This window comes from Thermobia domestica, chromosome 8, assembly GCF_964235325.1.
Source record: "Thermobia domestica chromosome 8, izTheDome1.hap1.1, whole genome shotgun sequence".
Taxonomy (NCBI): domain Eukaryota; kingdom Metazoa; phylum Arthropoda; class Insecta; order Zygentoma; family Lepismatidae; genus Thermobia; species Thermobia domestica.
Genome location: NC_137461.1, coordinates 67,653,892 through 67,677,268, shown reverse-complemented (window position 1 = coordinate 67,677,268; position 23,377 = coordinate 67,653,892).

The window sequence follows — 23,377 nt, the reverse complement described above, 5'->3', positions numbered from 1 at the left end:
ACCGCTCTCACCTTTGGGGTGAGCGGTTCTGGATTCCATTCCTGGTGGGAATATTCTGTCGGAAAGGTGTAAAAGCCTTTTTATGAAAGTCATTCTGTGCAATTTACTCCAAATAAGTTTCTGGATAGTACCTAACACAGAAGTCGCAGATCGCTTGCTCTCTTCCCCATTCCTTTCTTCCTTCCTTCCCCACTTCTCCGGGTAGTGTGATCGCCGAGAGACGTCAATCCCTTATAATTGACGGACTTAAAAGGCAATAGCTGCCGAATGCTCAGAAACATAATTCTTGACAATTTATTAAGAAACACGAAAGTACAGAAAATCGAAAACAAAAACTGAAGAAGAGAAACTGAATGTTACCTAGTGAAAATTTGAAAAAAAAAAAAAAAATCATTTCTAATATCTGAAGATAAGTGATTTATAAATTTGTACCTATGCTTTATATAAAAAATAGGTCTGCAGGAGATACTCTTATTCAATAGAGTGACTAATACAAAAATAATAATTTTTAGCTATTATGCTGCACATGGAATCCTGAAAAGATAATTGAGAATGCTCAGAAACATGAAAGTTTCAAGAGGAAGACAGAATCGGATTGAGAAAAATATTTTGCAGCTGATTGAAAACAATACAGTATATACATATACATACATACATGCATATATATATATATATATATATATATATATATATATATATATATATATATAAAAATCGTACTATTGTCGAGATGAAGTTTTATAGGCAGGAGTGCAAATGTACGCAAAATATAAGTTTGCATGTTGTGGTTCAAAAATCTTATAACAATTTACGTGTTAGTTCAAAGTTGGTCAAATATTCAATCTTATCGTTTTTTTCTCAAAAAATGTGTTATCTTCTATCAAGCAATAGGTGCATTATTTCTATTGCACCTTAGACAGTGCTTTTGGTTACTCTCATTTCTGGTTTCTTCATTATTTTCAGTAGAATCTAGGAAATAACAATAATTCTTAAACTTCAAATAGTAAACACCATTGTTTTTGTCATCTGGAAATGTCTCTGACATCTAAAACATTCAGTGAAATATACTGTTGTCTTTTTAATCTGAAAAAGTCCAGTTGTAGATACTGTTATCTTTATTATCTGAAAAACCCAGTGATCGCTATCTTCATCACCTGAAAAAATACACTGAAAATTACTATTACTTTTTATAATTTGACCAATGTCAGTGATACAGTTATATTTTCCATCTGAATAAGTCCAATAATATTCTATTATTGCAGCTCCTTTCAGATGAGAACGACATTTAGTGCAGCGTTGCCAGATTACGGACTCCATTTCCATGCTCACTCTTTCCCTACATAGCGTGACAGCAAATGAATTATTGACAGTATTATTCATAATATCAAAAATGTTATTCCAATTCAATTTAGAATATTCACTGTTCATGCTGGAAATACAAATATAAACTAAATTAATTATCTTTTATTCCATTAGAACTGTTAAAAGCTCCTCGCAGTCTATTTCATCCTGCTATTGTCTCTGAGTTAGTCTTTGTCTTAAATTTATTATAACAGGTTACAAATTCTGTTAAACACTATTTCATGAAACTTTTCCTTGTAATTTTTAATATATGTTGTGTAAAGGATAATTCCCAGTTTTCCTGTTACGTGATTAGCTTCCTCGTTGGTTTACGGAGGCTCCCTCCCTGGAGACTTTCTAGCTTCAACACACAAACGAAATGACTTCTAAAGCAGACAAACTATTCCAGCTGCTTTTATAGTTTTCGAAATTAAGTTTTTGCTTTCCTTCCTCTAATGCGAATTTATTTCTTAGCTTTAAATAGAAGCTATATTATTTTATATAATTATAAATGAACTCTGAAAGTGATTATTGGAATTACTTTAAAAAAAAAAAACTTAGAACCGTTTTTAAATACATTTTCACGAAAACACAATAAGAGTTTTATCTACTAAGAAAGATTTAGCATTTTGGATTTAGATTTCTGATCTTTCGGCATCTAAGGCAATTTAGCCCTTCATGTTTTGAGGGATGACGTCCCTCGGCGAGCACACAATCCGGAGAAAGGGAAGGAAGGAAGTGGCCTGGGACCTACAAGTTAGGCATAACCCCGGCATTTGTCTGGTGTGAATGAGGAAAACCCAGGAAAACCCCATTCAGGGTGGCTGACCTGAAAAAGCGTTTTACACTTTTTCGACCGAATGCCCCCATCGGGAATAGAACCGAAGGCTAAAGCATTAGTGACTACGCTATGCGGGACCACCCTACAAAGAAAGAGTTTGAGGAACAGTTATATGAGTAAAAGTAAGAAATCTTTTGTATCAGCTCTCTGCGTCTCAAAACAATCAAGTTTGGTTTGGATGCAATAATTTATGAAACTACTTAGATGTCTGCGCGTTTGTTCCATGAGTTCAAGTATTGATCAGAAGGGAAGAGAGAGGGGGAAATGGATGATTAAATACTCAAACTTGAAATGCTAAAACAAATCACATTGGCTATACCGAATAAAGAAATATTTGTTTAAAAATTGTTTCTCGAAGGAAATCGAATATTCTACTTTCTTTATTTACACTTCTTGTGTTATATTAGACATATCAAAATGTTTGTTTAAAAGTTCGGAGTTACATATGTATCACCACGTGAAAAGTGCACAAGTAATGTTAGGAAGTTATTTTAATTATTAAAGCTTACGGGTTCATATAAGAAGGAAATATTGAACAAAAGCTTGAATCAAAATTTATTAGCAGTTATGCCAGACAACATATTCTAAAGATTTTCACAATTGATTTATATAGAAACATTTAGAAGTCTGTATCATGAGTTGACAACCAGTTGACATAGAAACATGAAGTTTGCACTGTTAATAATTCATTTTTCTACTTGCTGATGATAGCAATTAATATAATAATAGAATATTTCTAGATATCATGCCTGATATTGACAACATTATCAGTGGTACGAGAAGTCAGTATATATTATAGTCTACCACGAAATGACAACACCGCGTAACTGCGATTAGATAAAGCAGTTTGCTCGCTGAAGATAACTTACCATTTAAAAAGCATTATACCTGTGTAATCTGAAAAGTCCAGTGACAGAATGTTACCTCTGCTTCTGAAAAGATAATAGACTATTGCTTATAACAACTAAAAATGTTCTGCGATAGACTACTATCTATATCCATATCCAGTGGCGTATTTACGATTTTGTTTCGGGGGAGGCTTTGCTAACTTTCGGGATGGGCTTTGCCTGAAAATGTGAAAATTCTGCAAGATATGTCATATACTTTACTATAGTAAGTAAAATTTCGGGGGGGGCTTAAGCCCGGAAGCCACCCCCCTAAATACGCCACTGTCCATATCTATTATCTATCCATAGACTATTATCTATACCCATATCTTATTCATATAATCTAGTTCAGGGAAATACTATTGCCTATAGAATCATCTTCAAAAAAATCCAGTGATAGACTTGTACCTATATTATCCGAAAAAGTCGTGTCTTTATTTCCAGAAAAAGTTCCATGATAGACTAAATTAAGTTTATCTCCTGGTAAAGTCCACAAGTTAACTTAATCCTTGAAAATGCTCACTGATAAATCATTTTATTTTTCAATTCCAGAACAAAAATTATCCGATATTGTCATCCTATCACTTTTAAAGAAAAAGTTGTTGAATGAAACATGGTGATATTAAAATAACAAAAAACTCCTTTTGTTCTTCTATAAAATAATATGTAATACAATCTTATATATAGAATAACTGGGCCAAGTAACGATTTTGTCAAAAGGGATAATCCACAAGAGAACAAAGTGAGGAAATAAGGTTTCAAAGAATAAAGAAAAAAGAGAAAGAGATAGAGAGAGGAAATACGGTGAGCAAAAAGGGAGAGGTGCATGTAACATTGGAAGGTAGATCGATATTCAGTTGTTATCCTTCCAGTACAAGGCGTTTCCTTCCCGGAGACGTTTGTTTCCGAAAACGGCCCATTTCCTTGACTTGCCCTTTTACGCTAGAATTAGCGCCTGGTGTACTGTGTGAATAGACAGTACGTATTCCGCCTCTCCGTTGGCAAGCCATCATTCTGTTTAATAAATACCTATTTCTACGTCCTCAGAGAGAACAATTTGCACCTACTTCGAATCCTTAAAAGCTATATGTATATTTATTTGTTGGTGCTTTTGTGCTCAAATTAGCTGGATAGTCGTTCAACTGAGAAATTCCAGGAAAGGAAGCGAAATTATGTTTAAAATTCGAATATAGCCTGTTTTAACCCGTACCATAGAATCCATATGAAACAATAGATCCTTCGTATGTTTGCAATTGAAGTTAGTTTAATGTCTTTGCATTTATGCCTCCTAGTTTTTAAGGGGCTAATATAGGTGACGATGATGATAAAAGAATCAATGGAGTAAGGAGTGGGAAGGAAAAAGAAACGGAAACAAAATTTGACGTCATGATCTTTTCACTACAAGCTCATATAATTAGGAATCAAATCAGAGAGGTTTCGCCCCAAAAGTAGTGAACCACGATGTCCCCTTTGCAAACAATTGCATTCTCAACAAATTTAAGTATCTGGCTCCTAATATCGATATTCTTTAAACTTCAAGATTAGCGTTTAGAAACGTTTTAAGCATATTACTCAAGTATATATATGTTACGCGGTTAGTGTACACGCCTTTGGCACCCGGGTTCGATCCCCGGCGGGAACTCATGTGGTTCGGATTGCACGTCAAGCTGTAGGTTCAGGTCTTATATAGCCTCGCTATCGAACAGTACGCTAAACTGAAAATCAAATCAAGGACACATTATGTATTTCTGGCAGAAGTCCGTGTTATTTACATTGCCTAAAATATATGCAGCCTCAAGCACAGTAGAGTCGTTTGGGTTGTATAACTTCAGGGAATACCGGATAGGCTCCAATTTTGAACCCATTAACCCTAGTTAGGATACGCATTTCAAGCTAAATAGCTAGGTATCTTTCCTACAGTTACCTAGAAGTACATCAAGCTAGAAGTATACTAAGTGAATTTGTATATACGACAACAAACAAACATTCAGTCTTATAAATAAAACCGCTCTAGACTTCCATGTTTCTGGCCTTTCATCTAATATTTTAGCCTTTGCTTTTTAATACTCTGCTTGTTCACTCACATATTATTTTACAACAGTCTTTATCTTGTCATCTATAATAAAGAAAAAACAACGCAACAAAGCATTTTCATTTCTTCTTCTAGCATCAATATTTAAAAAGTTAGAGATTTTTAAAATGTACATGCGATGCGGTTGAATTTCCAAAACCCATAGAACCCCCTAAAAACATAATTTTTGACAATTTTTCTTGTTGGTCAATTTCAGAAATCTACTTTGCATGCCAAGTTTTAAATTTCTATTCCAATTTGAAGTACTTAAACTTTTAAGCTTTTTTTTTTTAATAGCCCCATTTGATTGGCAATGGACTCCAAACTAAATATACTCAATTCAAGCAATTTTTCTCTGAGTTCGTTCCGAGAGGATACAAACCGCACTCAATTTCATCATTGTAGTTAAATCGGAAGTATTTAATAACTACGGGGTGTAGAAGGTGTCCCATTCAAATAACATGGAGAAGATTTTTTTCAGTTCTCCATAAAAACCCACTAAAGTTGTGTTTGGTGATTTACTTAGATAACACTATAAAAAAAACTAGAAGTATAACAAATTTCAAGTTTTATACCCCAATTCCAATTACGAGTACTTAATACATAAGATTTAATGTATAAAAACGCCCATTTAAATAACTTCGGGATTGTTTATCTTATACTTTTAATAATTTTCCTATAGATTTCTTCCCTAAGCATGCCAAATTGATTCCATACATTTTCACACGGTGCCCATTATCAGGATGTTGTCTATGGGATTAATCATTCTGCAGGTGTTGTGCATTTTAACACTTCTATCTGTCAATGACTCATCCCGAAACCGCTTTCATTATAGCACGAGGGACACAGAACAAATGTGAACTAATAGTATGCTTGTTGTGCTCGTGGTTCTGAATTCGTTTCCTGGTACAGTTTCCTAGTTCAAATTCGAATAATGGATTGGATTCCATTTTAAAGAATGGGTGAGCCAAATAGTTTTGTCACTTCCGCTGTGAATCTAAATTAAAGGTTTCAAAAGTCACATATTTTCAGTTCCAAAAAATACGTCCGATAAACAGTGAAAAAATTGTCCAGTGGGTGTTTGTTTATTTTCATGTAAATATGTTTCCTTACCTTTTTTTTATTTCTTATTCATTTGCTCTTTAAAATTCCTTCTGTTGGAATTACAATTATCTTTTTCACTATAATATTTATAAATCAATACAAAACACCAGCTTGTAGCTCATGTCTTTGGAATCCACTGGAAACATATGATGCCGGGAAAGCTGAAATGCGTCACGCTTAAGTATTACATCGGTTCTATCTGGATTGTGAGATACCTAATTTCCTAAAATGTTCAAGTTATCAAAAGATCTCAGCATCACATTTCGTAAGATCATTGTAGTAATAATACTATACTGAGACATAGACCTATCTGCTCACAATCTTAGTGATATTTGAACATGCTACAATTTGTAAGATTATTGTAGTTCCAACAGGTTCAATATTAGTGTAATCGGTGGGTCTATATTGCAATATCTCCTAGTATTGGAAGCATCTCGTATTAATAAATAAAACTACGTGCTTCGTCATAAACACCAGAAAGCAGTCGATGGATGACGTCATACCGATGGAACACGAAGAAATACGAAGAGAATCCCTTCAGCTCTTTCACAGACTCCGCCTCCTAAGACTAGCTATAAGAACGGAGACATCGAGGCAGAAATCATAGTTGTTAACTGGTCATATCTACCTAAATTTCCAAGCTGCAACAAGCGGGACAAACACTGAGTTACAAAGGGCAAGAGATATCCTCACCTATCTCTACGTTGCAACGGGCAGGAGATACCAACCCTACCTCTGAGCTGCAACATGCAAGAGGTTCCTTTAGACCCAGCTGCAACGGGCAGCGTAATTCTTAACCAACAAAGGGCGTGAGAGACCCGGGTTCTATTCCCGGCGGGAGTTCATGTGGTTCGGATTCCACGTTAATCAGTAGATTCACGTCTCATATAGCCTCGCTGCTGAAAGGGACGTTAAACTCAAAATCAACTCAACTCTTAACCAACAAACCTCAAACCTCCTAGCTGCAACGGGCAGAGGAAGGGACTTTAACAGATTTGTTTATTTGTAATCTTGTAAACTATCTTTTATAATTGAAAAAAGGCTGAGTGGAAACCCGTGTACCGTTAGTCTACTGAATATTACAACACTTAGGTTACCAGCTCTTTTCAAAGATACGGGGAGACCTCCAGAGTGCGGTACACCAAACTCCTTTAAAATATTGGCAATATAAAACAGTCATTAATCCGCTAGTGTTATATCTGCAAAACCAAAGACTATGCCATCGATGTACTTATTTGCCTGTCACTACTATCTCTTGGATGCTCCTTACTCTCTCTGTGTGGTTTCTAAGAATGGGAACAGTAAAGAGTGACGTCAAAAAGCATGGTGACGGATTCAATTGAAAATGAAGGCTCTAGATTTTATCCGCTTTTACACAGTACTAGAATATGTTGTAAATAAATGAACTACATTAAATTTGACCGGCTATACTGTAGCATTGTTAATGCACAACTGTACACAATATAGTTTCCATTTTTAAAAGAAGAAGTCTACAGTTTTAAGGGTTGAAAGCTAAAAGTTAAATTTATTTATTTATTTATTTATGACTGTGTAACTAACAGTAAATTAATTTAACATAGTAGATATCAATATGTATGTTCATTACTATACTTTTCATAGCTCTGCTTTCAAGGCAATGTAATGAATATGTCAAACGGACACATCGGGTTCCCAATGACTTACAAAGCGGTTGAGTGACTCACTTTCTCTTTTGTTGACGTCAGAACGAGAGTGAAAAACATGTAGTATGTGAAAAACTATTACACGCAGTACTTAGAATGATTGGTTGAATTGAAATTTAGCGTCCCTATCAACACTGAGTGCATAACAGCCTTCAGCAAGTCTAATGCAAGTTATTTCCATTCTTGCGACAAGCTTTCAGCAAGTATGACGCAAGATTTCTGCCTTTGCTTTGCCGAAAGACTGCAGCAAGTATGACGCAAGTCTTTTCTTCCCTTTCCTATAGCTTGCCGAAAGTCAAATGAAAGGTACTTTGGGTTACTAGAAAAACGTGCTGCAAGTATGCGGAACCGTATCGTAAACTTGTGTCGTGAATATATAATTTAAGGTAGAATTCGAGAAACCGTAATGTGTTCAATTTTTTTCAAAGCTCTCCCACCATGAATTAAGCAAAGAACCGCGCACTAGAAAGGGTGACCGCGCTAGCCATTACACGAAATGGAAAGGCACATAACAGTCATGTAACTGACGCTATTCGATCTTGGTTTTGGCATTAGCTTTATTCTTTTCTTATTCAAGAAAGAAAATCATACAGGACTGTTTTCTTCTCAGCACATTTGAAATTGTTTTTTCAACAAACTGCATATTTCTTTTTTCCTTAATATGATTATATTAGACGTGTCTTTTAATCTTTTTGTTTTGTTTTGCAGATTTCTTTCAATATTAACGATTTCTGGCCCGTACTTTTTATCTTTTTCAACATTCGTTGGTTAGAAAATAAAGACGGGGAAGAGAGAGAGAGAGAGAGAGAGAAAGCCTTCACACGTTGTTGGAAATGAAAATATAATCTGTCTTCTAGTAGATTCGGCAGGGCACAAACATATACATACATACAAAAAAATTGACCATATATTGTGTATGGACTCCCTTCGTATCCCTTCTCCCCAAGAATGGAGCAAAAGAAAATAATACAAAAAGTATAGAAGGAAAAGTAAAAGAAAATATAAAAAGCTACGAAAAATAGTCCAAAGAAAGAAAATGGTTAATCTTCCATTTCAGTTGCGAATCACGTGACGTGCACATATAGAGACAGGGTTGCCAGAACTACGTATTTTCTTTTACCTTACCCCCTACTCCTCTCTCCACCCTCCGTCTCCAAGCTAAATCCAACACACACCCTCTGTCTGAAGTTTCTTCTTGGAAAGTCCATCTTTAACACACATTCAGATGCAAATGATGCTCAAAAGAAATACGAAAAAGGATAAAAAAAAGTTTATATATATGTATAGAAAAGTATATATGAGAACTGCTAAGGAAAAAAAGTAGCAATAAAAGGTTGTGCGGGGCGGGATAGGAAAAGGGAATTCTTTTGTAGGCGAAAATCCACTACCATCAATCCAAGGTGACGTGGACAGAGAAAGAAAGAAAATACTTTTTTGGAAAACGTACAGAGAGACGCAAGGAAAAGGGAATCCCACTAGTGTGAAAAAAAAGAAAAAGTATAAGAAGTGGGGAAGAATGTATATATCGCCAAATGGGGGCAATCTATTTTCACCTGATGTCAGAGCCGCAGTTAGTTTTTGAGTTAAGCTCTATTTCGGCTCTACTAAGGTTTTATCTTCTTCTCTTCTATCCTTTATATCTCTCTGTCCATTTGCCCCATTCCTTTTCTCCTTTTGTTTCTTCTCCATTTCTTGTACCATCTTTCAAAAGATGCTTTCGTTCAGATTCGGGTTTGAACATATATGACTAAAATAAGAAATAAGTATACTGAAGTATAAAGGCTAATGTATTTTAGTAGTAAAGAGTATGAATGTAATTTCAATTATTATTATTATTGCCTTTTGAAACAGGAACGATCAGAATTGATAGTCAGTATTAAAAGTGGGAACTCCAGTAGCGGATCTAGAAGAGGGCCGAGCTCTAGGCAACAGTTCTTTGAACAACAAAAATAACTGAAGCTATTATTTATACATTTTTGAAAGTGTATAGTGCACTAATGATATACCTATCATAGCCTGGGATCTGACTTCCCCCCAGTTTCTACTTTCTAGATCCGCCACTGGGAAACTCATTCGTTAAGTCGAAGAGGGTACCTTACGTTAAGACGAAGAGGCTATAGTGTGTGAGAATTTCTCAATCCAGAAGCAAGTGATAGAATTTATGACGGTAATGATGATAATAATAATGATGATTTAAATAGATGTAGCATCTTCGGAAAAAATAGATATAGGCATTGGTAATGTTGGGTGTAAAGGTATAATTATGTTACGATTACACGAATTGCTTTTAGGCAATTGTAAATTTCGTGGTTAGAAAATGCGTTTATTTACAAGTAGCATATGTATAAAGAGAGTGCTTGTTTCAGCGTTACGAAAAACTAAGTATATTTGCGTGTGTTACGAGAAAACTAAGTATGTATCCTATGTGTGTTTTCCGAAAAAATTAAGCATATATGCCTGTGTTACGAAAAAACTAAGTACATGTGCATGTGTTTCGAAAAGACTAAGTATATGTCCGTCTGTTATGAAAGAAACTAAGTATACGTGCGTGTGTCTCGAAAAAACTAAGTACATGTGCGTGTGTTGCGAAAAAACTAAGTATGTTTGCACGTGTTACTAAAAGACTAAGTATGTTATGTATTTTTTTTTTTTTTTACGAAAAACTGACAACAATGTGCTAATTAACAGTGTATTTTGCTACGTTTATTTCTGTACATAAATAAATAAGAATTTCTTTCAGTAAACCAGAAACTGTCAATTGCATGGCAACGAACGACGTACATTTTACAGCTAAAAACTTCTTTTTTTTTTAATTTCTAGAAAACAAGACATAAATGTTATTTTGTTTAACTCTGTATGATTTACCGAGAGTCATTTGTCTTATGTATCGACAGTATTTTGGTGCAATGCTTTCCAACCTTTTCCTCATGACGACACCTTATTAATACGTATAATTTTACATGACACGGATTCACTGTCATTGCTAGACCACGTGAAACCCATTTTTATGTATTCCTCGCTATACAATCTCATTTCCACGTTATTACAACATTAAAAACAGAGATGTCTTGTGCTATTATTAAACGTTATTCGAAAATTTTAGAAATTAACATTTCAATCAGGCAGTTAATATGCTGACAGAAAAGAAAGAAATTTAGTATTATTTTATGACTACTTTCTTTATTCCTTTAATATTCAGAATATATAACGAACAATTTCGTGACACCTTTCATGCTACATGCAGTGAATAATTGAGCGCATTTAGAAGGAAAATCTGTAGCTATATAATACAGTCAATTTGTGCTCAAAATTGTCCCTAGCCGGAAAGTTGTGAAGTGGCTTTGATGTTTGCATTCTATATGTTTCTTGTGGTGCTGAATCCGAATCTGAGGTTTGCTAACAAAATTTCCTGATGGACACAAGGGATGACAGCACTACATAATGTATGCCAAGAGATTGAGCAGTTTACGGGAGTGGAACTCGCAACATCAGAACAGCAACTTGACAGAAGATATACTATGCAAAAGAGAGACAACGCTGACTCAAATAAATTGCTGAATGGGTTCCACGAGCATCCTCCTTTCCCAGAGACCAGCGACTTAATGTCACTAAGTACAGGTGTTGCAGATGACCAACTGCCACTTGTCCAAGAGATGGGCTTGAAAGATATACTGCGCATTGTTGGTGGTGATTTTCAAACTGTAAAATTCAAACGAAGCGAAAGAGTGCAGCCTCTTGCGATCATGAACAGCTCTATTCAGATACAAGACAGAACTATAGTCATCAATCCTACCACACTCTTCCAACGAATGACCATCGTGAAACATTCAGATGAAGAGCTACGAGAATTTTTGCGTTACGAACGTAGTCCTTACCCGCTCTCTCTTTTCGATGCATGGGATGAGAAAAGGAATAAAATCGAGGTTGTACAGGGCTTTTGCACCGACTGGACAGGTGGATTTGAAGGGTACAAAATATGTCATCGACGGAGGGTTTTTGTTACATCGGGCCAAGTGACACCGTGGTCAGACATATGCTGAAATTTGCAGCAATTATGTATCATATGTCAAGTCAAACTACAAATCAAATGTCGTTGTCATTTTCGATGGCTATCCTGACGAAGCTTGTGAAAGCACCAAGCACACAGAACGATAGAGAAGAGAGCAAATAAAACAATCAGCAACAATATCATTTACAGAATTGATGGTTCCCACTGTCTTTCAGGAGAGTTTCCTTGCAAACTCCAAGAACAAGAGCCGGTTGATTTCTATGCTAATTGAAAAATTTGATGATGCAGAAATTGATTCACAGCAAGTTGTGGACGACGTTGATACCCTAATTATCAGAACAGTTCTATGTTGGCCTCATCAAATGAATTTGTGACAGTGGTGGGTGAAGATATCGACCTTTTGGTAATTTTGATTGGCCTGTGTAGCCCTGATGTAAAGAATGTTTTCTTTTTGAAACCAGGAAAAGGAAAGACGCCTGAAACCCTCTATAATCCTCATATTGCCGCTGACAAAACCGTATCAGACCACATATTGTTCCTGCACGCGATGAGTGGTTGTGACACCAGCTCTGCTTTCTATAATCAGGGTAAATTGAAGTTTCTCAATGTCTTGAAGAAGAAAAGTAACTTGCAACCAGCCATTGATATTTTCAAAAACCCTCATGCACATCAAGACGAGATTGCCGAAGCGGGAAACGTGTTTCTCATGTCTCTGTATGGAAAAGGACACGAGAGTAGCCTGAACGATTTGAGATACAAGCAATACGTATCTTCATCGTACAAAAGTAAAGCCAACATTGTCTCAGTACCCGCCACCGAAGCTGCTGCGCGACAACATTCATTCAGAGTACACTTTCAGGTGCAGCAGTGGTTATCCTGTCAAACCACACTCGACGAGCAAAAAATAGACCCGAACGAGTGGGGGTGGAAAAAGACAAGGAGTGGTCTCCTGCCAGTGCTAACCACTTTGAACCCTTCACCGGACTCGATACTCCGGCACATTTCTTGTAAATGTAAAAAAGGATGCCAACGCAATTGTATTTGCAAGAAATCAGGCCTCCATTGCTCCCCAATCTGCACATCTTGCGAAGGGCTGTGTGAAAACGTCGAGCACCCAGAAATCAGCATTGACATAGACGAAGAAGAGATCGAAGAAGGAGATCGAGAACAGACTGAAGACTTCTTTCATTTTCCAGATGAAGAAGCCCAGACGCTGACGACAGAACAACCCGAATGTGTGTCAGGACCAGCCACCTTCGAAGACTCTCAGACAGGATTATCTAAACGACAACGGCTCAAATAACTTTTGCTCATACGAGGTGTGATTGGAAAGTTTTAAGACTGGGCCTGTAATTTAAAAATGGCAGCACTTACAGACTATTGTGTTGGATCTCCTTTAAAGTAGTCTTCTGCTGAATGAACACATCAATTCCAAAGGTGTTTCCACTTCTGGAAGCATTCCGGAAAATTATTTTCCGTGATGCTGTGAAGCAGTCTCTCCGTATTTGCTTGAATGTCCTCAATTGAGTCAAATATCTTCCCTTTCAATGGCAATTTTAATTTAGGAAAGATATAGAAGTCTTCCGGGGCCAAATCTGAGAAATACGGGGGTTTCGGAAGCACAGGAATGTTGAATATGGCCAAAAATATCCTAGATCGAGAACGCACAATGCGCTGGTGCATTGTCGTGGTGGAAAATCCAATTCTTTGCTTTACAGAGGGCAGGCCTTTTTCGCCGCACATTTTCGCGCAGACGCTAAAGGACACTTTTGTAGTATTTCTAGTTGACTGTCTGCCCCTAGGAGCAAATTCATGATGCACGATACCCTTAGAATAGAAAAAAACATCAACATTGTTTTCACATTCGACCGACTTTGTCGCACTTTCTTTGCTCTTGGTGAATCTGGGCTCTTCCACTGAGAAGATTGGACATTTGTTTCTGGAGTCACACCCATAAACCCATGATTCATCACCTGTTATTACCCTATTCAGGAAATCTGAGTCCATTTCGGCTCGATTAAACAGTTCCTGGGACACTTCAAGTCTGTGTTGTTTCTGCTCTTGGACAACACTTTTGGAATGAATTTCGCGAACATTCGAGGCATGTCCAAATCATCAGTTAAAATTGACTGAACCGCATAGAAACGTAAATTCAGTTCTTCAGCCATCTTCCTGATTGTAAGTCTACGATTCGAGCACACTAAATGCCAACTTTCCCAACTTTCGAGCCAACTTTCCCAATGTTTTCGTTAGTTTTTGATGTTGAAGGCCGGCCAAAGCAGGGGTCATCCTCTACTGACTCGCGGCCATCTTTGAATCTGTGAATCCAGATAAACACGTTTGACCGGCTCAGACATTTGTCTCCAAAAGCTGTTTTTAAGTGTTCGTAAGTCTCCGAAGCAGATTTCCCAGTTTTAAAACAAAATTTCACACAAACGCTTTGTTCCAATTTTTCATCCATTTTGCGCACTTGAAATACGCCAAGACACATTTTATCATGATAATTTCAAAGTTTGTTTTTCAATGTTTTTAGTAATTGCATAATGTAGGCAGATCCTTAACACACCTTTTGATGCACTGAAACATCAGCAAAGTTGCCAATTCAGAGTCTTAATTTATGAAAACTACGATTTCCCTAGTTCCTCCTTACAGAGGTCTCATCCGATTAGTTACCATTGGAAGTAAAAAATTATTTTCTTTACTCCATAGTTTCCAAGCTACTCCAACTAAACAAACTGAAAATTAACAGCAGAACATTCATACGTATGAGTTATGAGTCAAATTACATGTTTTGCAAAAAAATTAATTTACACCTTCGGTTACATCTGGCAACACTGTGTGGTTCCTGTTGTACTTCAATCGTTGCTTCCTAGTATGCAGGAACAAGGCTTCATTTTGGTATAACCATTATTTGTGTATCACTTCAGGTTCAAAAGGTCTACTATCCAAAACTCCGGGTTGCATTGTATATTGGACACCCTGTACTTGTCCTTTCTCACAACTCCTGTCAGCTTTTGCGTCGGGTATTGAAACATGAAATTATTCACTGCAAGTAAATCTTAGATTTATAAAATTAAATAACACAAAAGAGAAGTAAAATGAATGCTCTCAATAACCAGCAGGTCCACTACTCAATGTGCATTTGTTTATATTCAAATTAGCAACGTGCAGAAAGGGTGGAATGTTTACCATTGCAGAGCGAGACAAATGAGCCACTATAATTGGCTGAACGTGCTGTTCCCATAGAAACAGTTCTTCTTGCCTGATTGTTGTGACCACGTGCAGGAAGGAAAAAAGAGAGGAAAGCAACTGTCAGAAGGGACAAGTTGTATCAAATGGACTGAAGTTTGCATTTAAACGCAACAATAACAGCAATGGCTAACCACAAATATTTTTTCACGGTATGCACACAATACAACCATATAAATCATAGCAGTGTCTAATCAAACGAAATAATACAAATAAACTGAAAACATTTTACGCCAAAAAATATATAGTCTGAAATGTCCCTATGTTGTTGTCTCACAATTGTTTAATAATGTATGTTCATCTCACAATATCACCTCCTGCAACCTTCTTCTTAGCATTGGCTTAGCGAACTTCTCTGTTGCTTTCCTGGTTAATTTTACCTCCATTTCAGCACCAATGCGTTTCTGAATTAGTTTTATTTGAAATGCAATGTTTTCTAATGTTCGTTTCCAGAGCGTGCCATGAATTCTCAATTGGATTGATGTGTGGTGATTTAAGAGGAATTTTCATCTACTTCGGAATATTGTATAGTAGACACAAATTTTGTATTCCCAGTATAGTGCGATTTGGTTCATTATTATCGGATCGTTATATTTAATCCTCTCCTAGGCCCATTTGTTCAACATTCCTTTTTTCAAGATTTTGATATACCCAGTGTGGTTCATTATTCCGTCAATAAAACACAATTGTCCAACGCCATTTGCATTCATGCGGTCCCATACAAGTACTGAGCCGCCTGCTTGCTTCAAGGAAGCAATAATATGCTTTTCCAACAGCTTATAGTTCTTTTTCCGTTATATCAAAATGAGACTGATTTAAATTTGCATGCTTTCATCTGTAAAATATATATTATCCAGAAGTAAAATATGTCGTTTCTTCTTGATTGTGCGTACTTCAAATGCTTCTGTCTATTGGCTTTGTTCATACACACCTTCTTGGATGAGTTTCGTCTATATAGCCAGCTTCATGAAGGACGCTTCTTACGATTTTGGTGAAATCTTAATTGCATATTCCTGTTCGAGGTCTGCAGTTATCATTGATGCACTTCTTTGAGAATCTTCTTTACTTTACGTACGATTGGGCTTCTGTCTTGCTGAGAGCTTTGATTAACCGCCAGATATTAGTATATATTTTGTATGTGTTTATTCTTTTAAATCCTATATGATGTTTTTAATAGTAGCAACAGTTCGAACAATGCATTTACTGAGTGGTTTCCCTTGACTAAACAAACGTATCAAGAGTCATCTTTCTTGTTCACTTCTTTCTTTACATTTTTGGATAATTTCTACACTAACCGTTTTCTTTCTTTTTTCTTTTCTCTTCGTTTCTTTCTTTCTTTCTTTTTTTTTTCGATGTTGACCTTCAACACCAATACTCACAGTCTTTGACTACAATACACCAACTGGCACAAGCTTCTGCAACTATAGTACCCAAATCATGCTTCAAGAAGAATGTATTGCTTCAGGTTTGGTTACAAAATGAATACTTTTTGGTACTAAAAGTAACTTTCTATAATTTATCATGGCCCTTAAAAAAAAAAGACGACGTTTCACTTTCTTATACATTTATTTTCTGATCGTACATATAGATGAAGTTATGGGTGTAAATATGGCGCGGTAAGACGAATACTTCTTTCTTCCCTTTAATATACATACCTATTTTGACAGTGTGCGCGTTAAGACGAATACTTTTTTCTTCCTTTTAATACACATACCTATTTTGACTGTGTGCGTTAAGACGAATACTTTTTTCTTCCATTTAATATGCATAACTATTTTGAATGTGTGCGTTAAGACGAATATTTCTTTCTTCCCTTTAATATACATACCTATTTTGACAGTGTGCGCGTTAAGACGAATACTTTTTTCTTCCTTTTAATACACATACCTATTTTGACTGTGTGCGTTAAGACGAATACTTTTTTCTTCCCTTTAATATACATACCTATTTTGACTGTGTTCGCGTTAAGACGAATACTTTTTTCTGGCTCACTGTATATTAAAAATAAATGCACTGATAAGTTGCAGATTCCACCTGTCGTTTGTCTTATCCTAACGGTGGCAGACATACTTCTAACAGTGACACAATACTCCTAACCAGTGTTTCTTCCAGACACGTTTCTTTTGGGGGACACTGAAATAATAAGTTTCTAATAATAAGTTTCTAATATAATAATAATAAGTTTCTAATATAAAAATAATAAGTTTCTAATATAATAATAAATAGAATAGTACCAGCAGTGCCGCCCCGGAATACTAAATGTGCCCTCGGAACAATATTTCTGAAAGAAACACTGCTCCTAACAGTGACGTATATATTCCTAATAGTGACACCTACTCCCCTGACAATGGCGAACATACTCCTAACAGTGACGTACAATCATGTCCAAAATGATTGTCGCATATTTATAAATATTGTATTTAGGAATATAATTTGATAACAATTTTGCCCGGTATTTCTTATAACGTTAGTATGCGTATAATTGGCAAAGACATGTATATGGCAAATTTGATGTCAAAAGAGCAGTAAATAAGAACAATATAACGAAAAAACACCATTCTTGACCATTTAGCAACATTTTGTTTTACTCGTTCTAATTTTCGTATTTATAATTTTTTTCCTATGAAATTTACCACAAATATATATTTTCCGATTATACACATAGTATCAGTATTAAAAGTACCCTGCAAAATCACTATCAAATTATATTTCCATAAGAAGACTATTATAGATATGCGACAATCATTTTGGGCATGAGTGTACATAGTACTAACCATGACGCTCATACACCTACTAGTGACACATCTAACAGTGACACTCATACTCCTAATAGTGACACACATACTCCTAACAGTGACGTATACATTCTTAAGAGTGACACTCATACCCCTAATAGTGACACACGCCTAACAGTGATACACACATATCCTAACAGTGACGTTTATATTGCCAAGAGTGACGTACATAATGCCAGCAGTGACGCACGTACTCTCAACAGTGATACACATACTCCTAATAGTGACATACACTCTTAAAAAGTAACGTATATACTTTTAACACTGACAAACATGTTTCTAACAGTGACACATACTCCTAACAATGACAGACATTGTTCTAACAGTGACACACTCATACTCCTAATAGTGACGTATATACTTCTAACAATGACATTCATACTCCTAACGGTGACAAACATGTTTCTAACAGTAACATAAATATTTCTAACAAACACAAGGGCGCCCATATTGTAGTTTCCAAGAGGGGGCAAGTATAAGCGACATTTCAAATATAGTTTCAAATTTTGATGTAACTATTCTAAAATTTCTATTGGATTTTCGATATTCTGAAGTACAATTTCCTCTAGGGGGCAAGCGTCCCATCTTGCCTCCCCCCCCCATGAATGGGCGTCCTTGAACAGCGACACATACATTATTTGTGAATATACCAAAGGCTTGCCTGTAACTCAAAAGCTAGAAATGAGAAAGTAAGTCTTACATTAAAAACTCTCCAAGTCAAAATTGATAAGCATAAATTATGAAGCTACCTAGTAAATTATTATGGAAGCTAACAAAGAAAGATGTGGTGGTAGAGCGCTGTCGTAGTAAGTCATTCGATTAATAAAGCACGTCATAAAATATTGAATCCAAAACATGGAAAATTTATTGGGTTTCCAGCTGTAACCTCATTTCTCCATCCGTCTTCACTGAAACATCGAAGTCACGAGGGGAAGGAAGAAGACATCCAACCGAGTCATCTGTAAAATTTTCTGGTCAGGTCGATTCAAACTGGAGACCAGCAGTCTACGCGGAACACTCCAAAAGATGAGTTTTGGAAAGTTTCCAGAAGTTCGTATAAGGGAAGAAGTACGTACGTGACGGTTCCAAAATCACCTGGAGCCCCGAGAAACATTCTGGACAAAGTGGATTAAGGGTGTGGGGTGGGGGAAGAGCGTGATCTCAAACAGCAGAAGAAGGGGGGAGTGGTTAAAGCATTACAGAGGAAGAAATAAAAGAAAAAAGCATAGATAGAAAAAAAGGTTTTGTCCAATTCAGCATGCGTGTTCCGGTGACAATTCTATCAATACACAGAAAACTAAAATTTACGGGATACCGCACTAATCCTTTTCGTCCTCATTTCTTAAATTAAAATCACGTCTTCCTATTAATATTTAATTATACATTACTCAAAAATTATGGAAACCGATTGGAAGCTTTCGAAATGTGTGTGTAGAGAAGAATGTAGAAAATTAGCTGAATCGAGCGGAACGAATGAGAGGATGTTAGAAATGGCAGGAAAGAAAAGAACAATTTTAGATATTATTAAGAGGAGGAATAGAAACTGGTTGGGATATAGGCTAAGAAGGAATTGTATCATGAGGGACTTGCTAGAGGGTATGGTGGAAGGAAAGAGAAGGAGGAGGCGAAGGAGACTGCATTTGATTGTCTGCATCAAAACACAAAAATCGTACGTGAAGATGAAGAGGATGACCGTGGAGCTTGGTGCGGCAAGTGACCTGCCAATAATATCAGAATACCTATGATTGATAATGAAGGAGTGTAAATGAAATTATAGTAGGCGTTTCTGAAAAAGATCCTGCATCCAAAAAAAAAAAAAAAAAATACATATCAATCGTTTACCAGCAAATCACACTGAGAAAAAGAATTGTGTGCGGCGTACGTAAAATCGTATGTTACATTTGTAAATCCTGTAGTTTTTGGACTTAACGTACAGCAAAAGTATAACTGAAAACGCGTGTTTTATAATACTTTCTGTATAAGTGTTCCATCTATACTTAATTTCCGTATGAAACAATATAGGTGGTCAAGATCTCACATACAACTGGACGTATATAGCATATAGCTGACGAAGGTAACATACACATATGTATTTCTGTAATAAGGAAGAGGATTCTGTACATTTGTACAATATCCCGCTGTCCGGAGAACAGATTTTTCTCAGTGCACACTCTCAATAGACGTTAATCAGAAGTGGATTCTGCCATATCTCAAGTAGTACCTCATTTGAGGTTTTACTTGGGGTGAGGGGACACAAAGATCCGATATAAGTATAATTCCACGTTATTCATTAACAAAACGGGTAATATGAAATGTATACACTCAGTGACAAAAGTACTTTCAGTTTGATGAGATTAAATTTGTAAATAACTTCAATATGGAAGGACAATTTAAGTAAATTAAAAAGAATGTAATTTCCGTACATGCCAGCTTTTACCACCGTTTTACGTTCCAGTCCTACCACTGTTATTCTCAAAATCAATTTTACCAAAGGGAAAGAACGTTTGTCGCTTACTGTACATACCTCAAACTCAGGAGGAGGCAATTGCTCCCTCTGAGGACTCAAAGGGGCGCCACTGATTCCAAGGTTAATAATGTAATAGTTTATTCATAAAATAGCAACGAAGTGTTAAATTGACGCAATAAAACACATTTAGGGCACTAAACTACCCTTTCTGGAATTTTGTGTGGAACATTAATTGTGTTACATTTTAAGATTGTTCTTGAACTATTCTTTTATTTTTTTAAAAAAAATCGTTAGAAAGGTTTCATTCTTCACTATCGTAAATTATATTTATTTTTTTTGAAAACAGGGGAAAATAATCCTCTAAGAATCTAATAAGAACTTTACGTTTAAAACTTAGTATTGATGTATTTGAATTAGTGTGGTGTTACCTCTAGACCTGGATCAGGGACACACCCACATGTAGGGGGGTCCATCGGGTCTGGACCCCCCCAAAGAAACTTCTTAACTCGACTTACGTTAATGCACTTTCTTAACTTAACTATACTTGTTTAACAGATAAATGACTGGTGTAGCCAGATTTTATTTTACACCTTCCTTCCCTTATAAAAATAATCTAGTTCTATCATTTTTTTCTGAGGAAATAGGTAGCTTTAATTAAGAATTATTTATCATCTTTTCGGGTACAGAATAATACAAGTTTAATGCTACATAGGCGTATTGGATCCATCCCAGAAATACTTTTGAACCCTCCCCCCAAAAAAATTCTGGGTGCCCGCCTGACCAGGGTACATATATCTAAACTAACGGACGAACGTATTCACGAAAAGGAAACGGATTGAATACAAGAAAGAGCAATTTTCGGATGTATAAAGGCCATACTCTAAAAATTGTAAATACAGTAATACAAATCCGAACGTCAAAAATCCGGAACGTCAAAAATCTGAACGCGGTCCCTAGAAGCTTTTTTACATTTTGTCTTAGCGCTAGCGATAAACAATAGGATTGTCCGTCGGCGTTATGTAAAGACAGTGTTTTCACAAAAGCTCATTCATATGTAATTGTTTGTCATGCATGTTTTTATTCTCCCTTAGGCCTATACAAGTTAAGTTTTAAGTGTCAGTACAAGAACAATGTAATTTAGTGTACGAGAAGGTTCTTCAGTAACATTAAATGTAAGTAGCCTTACGTACGATCTTGTACATACATAATTACTGTATGTGCTGTATAACCACTGTATCGATAAAAGAGCATACCATACGGTATATTTAAGCCTAAATGGCATTTGCTTGGTCATTTTCGAAAATCCGAACTACCTGTGGTTCTAATTAGTTCGGATTATCAACTTCCTACTGTACATTAAAATCCCGAAATTCGCTTTTTCTCACTATGGCAAATTTTTCATGCTATTTTTGGCTGGAAACCAATTGAGTTAGCGAGTAGAGAAAGGAAAACGTTCAACAACACTTTACTTTTGGAAAGCAATAGAAAAAAAACGCTTACTACAAATACCGTCCCTTTTACTGAAATATGTGTACGTATTGAACATTTGTAACATATGCTAAGACATTTCGTTTTCCAAAATATTAAAAACCATTGAGATTGGATATTGAGTTCTACTTAAATTGCAGTCGTGGAATGTTCTCCTTTATTTTTAGAATTTTCTCCTTTTCCACTCACTGACGTAATTGATTTCTTGAAGATTTTCACTGCTGTTTTTACCTTTTCTGATTCAATATGGGCAGAATTGCCCAAATAGGTTTAGTAAAAATCAAAGCGTAACCCGTAACCGTAGTAACCCGTAACAATAGGTTTAGTAATATATATATATATATATATATATATATATATATATATATGCTCATTGCAATCACAATAGTTATTAAAAAGTAACTGTGCACGCTCTACCATCTTCGGCAAAGTGGTACATTACTGTGCAGAAAGTACTTGATCCTTATCTTTATAGCGTGCACTTTGGATTTAGAAAGCAGCTAGGCCAGAATCTTTCAGATGTAAGTAAGATTGTGGGTAACATATGCTATAATCCTGAAAGAAATCATTCAATGACAAACCTGAAAGAAATCAAATCTTGGCATAAACCACAACGGCCGGGAACAAATGATGTCCAAATAGAGAAGTAACGAATCGTTGTTCTGCAATACTACATCAATAGCCGTCTCTCTGCATACACTCGTGTATCACACTGAGATCCTAGTAATGTACGCACGTCTTAGAACTACATTAACACAGTACAGTATTGTTATCTTTGGTGTCGCGATTCCACGACCCGATGACAATTCGTAATACACAAGTATCAAATTAACAAAGAATAATGACAATGAAAGATTTACCTAGACAATTTACTTTTAAGCCAACATAACGGTTCTGAATCTAATAGTGATACAGCAGTACATTGTATATTAGTAATTTTGGGACATAAGTTATTCTAAATATGTACTAGGCTGGCTGATTTTAAGATCAGAAGAAGAGAAAGAAATGTTTTAAAAAATAATATGATTGTCGATAATGTTAATATATAAAGATATTTCAAATGTTTTGAAATAATAAGATTTTGAATAGCATGTGGTCAGAGGCAACCAGATATATATTATAATAAATAAATGGAAACAAAAAATAAGGGACGGAGTATGTGTTATTTTAATGGTTCAAATTTATTACAAAAAGAACCAGTGATTTAATCGTTGTGTATGATGCCGAAACCCGGGAGTGAAAAGGAAAAGTAATTGTATTGTTTCTGAAGTATAGTAAAAAACAATCATGATTGAGCCATATATTAATTGTACTTTTTTAAGAAGTGGCCGGACTATATATAGGAACATTATGAATGTTACCGATAGTGACAACCAAGTAATAAATTCATCCGACAACATGTTGGAACCTTTGAAAGAAATATCACGGCAACTCAAAGACCAA